We start from the raw sequence: 2,591 nt of genomic DNA, 5'->3' as shown, positions 1-2,591 counted from the left end.
TCAGTGGTGGTGTGGTCTCTGTTCTCTATTCTCTAACAAGCTCATTCAGCTTCTAGTATTGAGTAATGAGTAATTTATTTTCTTTCCTTCTAAGCCTTGGGTCTGTAATGCTAAAGATGCAGTTTGTATACACATTCTTCACAGTTTGGATTCAATATGACGATGATGCTTATGTCTAGAGAGGAAATCAGCAGTTAAGAGTATAGTATGAGTAAGGTATGTATTTGATCAAATGAAATACTAAAGAAAAGAAATAATATACTACACTCAAATACTTTGATTTTATAAGTTAGAAAAAAAATATTGCTTACAAAACGTTTATTGCCTCCAAGTAATTGAAAAGTAAATCTGCTTAGCTGCTACTCTCAGTCACCCATGAGCCCTGTTAATCTTTTCTTTTGTTTGAATGGGTTCCTCTCTGAAAAAAAGGGGGGATCAGAGAATGCCCTTGTTGCAGTGGAGCGACTAATTTTTATTCAAAACTGTAGAAAAAATGATTTATAATGAATATAAATGAGTCAGCATTTGGGACATGGGCTGAATGTTTAGAAACCTAATTGAAAATGTGAAGTTTTATATAATATGGGCTCCAGTTATTGGAATAAAATATTGATGATAGTATTACTTATATGGAAAGCACCTCTGGACTATTATTAAATAGTGTCATGTTTATTATGTTAAATGGTTAAAATATGAATCATTTATTACAGGGCTCCATAAAACCTCTTCATGAGATTTTTTTTCCTTCCACTGCATTTATGTATTTAATAATTAAACAGTATAGTTTTTATTTCATTACTGTATTTTACTCATATTCAGTCTTCCCTCAAAAACCTCTCTTCTGACTTTTGCATTTGTTAATTTACTTTGAATCTTTCCCTGTTTTCTTTTTGTAAATAATTTGTGTTATATCTAAAACTAAAATTTGAACCCGCAAAGTAATTAATAACTAAATCATAGTTAGTCATATATTTCTCTCTCTTGAGTGGAGTCAGAGTATAATGTGGCATGAAACTGAAATAATCAAGTACAAGTACCTTGGTGAAGATGAGTACAGACACTTACCCTCAGTCGTTTCTAAAACTGGATCTACAGCATAACAACATAAAGGGCAACAGGACTGTCAGAGTAAAGATGATGGACTAAAAATAAACATGACAATTTGAATGGGGAGAACTGCTGAGTCATTCATTAAAGTTAGCAGAGTGTCTGTCTGGGCTGTATTCACACCCTCAAGTGAATAGATGTAAGATGTCTGATAAATACTGTATGGGGTCGTTCAGTATGATGACAGATAAAAAGTTTGTCTGCAGACCTTCAATCCAAAGTCTGGAGTCCAAGGACAAAACAGAGTCATTCTAAGTTAATCTGGCTTATTCAGTGTGCTGCAGTATTAGGGGGAAGAAAACACAAGTTCACATATTGGTTTGAGAGATGAAAAACAAAAGCTGATATATTTTCCAGGAAGTAACGTTGTGGTTTACGTAACGTTGCAGGCATGGCTTCCTGCAGCACTCTGCCTTGTGAAGAACAGTTTCGATGCTCAGCCTGCCTGGAGGTCTTCACTGCATCTGTCCCCCATTGCCTGTAGTTACAACTAAAGCCCGCATCACTGGTTACTGGGGCAAGAGGGGCCACTGCAAAATGTTCTTCAGGACTATCAGCAAGTTCTGGGTCAGAGAAGATCACAAGACGTTATAGTAGTTACAGAAGGTCCAGGGGTTCTCAGAGAGGGGGAAGCCCAGAGGGACATATTGGACAGTGCACAGGTGCTTACCACTCTCATGGCCTTGATTGAGTGGAGCCAATCAGTGCTCATTTTGGTGATTAAGAAGAAGCAGAGGGCAATCAAGAGGAGATCCAAAGGAGACATTAAAGCTCTTGAGCAAGAAATTAGAGCACTTCAGCAAGGCTGTGCAGAGCCATAGCAGCTGCCACACACCAGCAACCATTTCCACGCCCTCCTGAGATTGTCCTCTCTCTCCAGCCTTCCACACATGAACTATTAGCAAGAGCTCAACATCTAAAATAGACGGCACGAGCAGAACACAAGCAGAGGACAGTGCCAGGTGAGAACTTTCTGACAAGTTGAAGTTTCTGGACCCTGATACTACATCGTTGTCTCACTCTCTCTGATGATGGGAAGGAGGTGAGGAAAGGCAAGTGGCAAGAGACCATTCAACCCTGAAAGATTCACAGGGTTCATCAGTTGTAGTGAAGGGTGGATACTCAGAGAGATTTTACTTTCAGGTTCTAGTGGGGCTGAAGAACAAATGGGCCACTGGAGTTGTTCAAGTTTGTAGACAGGAAGAGATGTTTTCCGATATCAACTGAACAACGATACTGGATGACAGAAGTAGGAGAGAGTTGGGTGGTGAATGCTGCTCCATCTGTCCTCTTCTACCAATGGAAGCTGAAGACAGTCAAGTGTTTGTGGGTTTCAAGGAGGGACAGATGTCCTTTTCTGCCCACACTTTTACTGTGGTATTGATGGAAGTGCACCGTTGGCCTGTGAATCCTACAGACTAGGACCTTATATGGAAGTGCCTAGTGACATTCTTTGTCTTTATTGTCAACAAATACCATGAAAA

Source organism: Lates calcarifer, linkage group LG23 (assembly GCF_001640805.2).
Source record: "Lates calcarifer isolate ASB-BC8 linkage group LG23, TLL_Latcal_v3, whole genome shotgun sequence".
In the NCBI taxonomy this organism is placed as follows: domain Eukaryota; kingdom Metazoa; phylum Chordata; class Actinopteri; family Centropomidae; genus Lates; species Lates calcarifer.
This window is presented reverse-complemented; position numbering follows the sequence as displayed.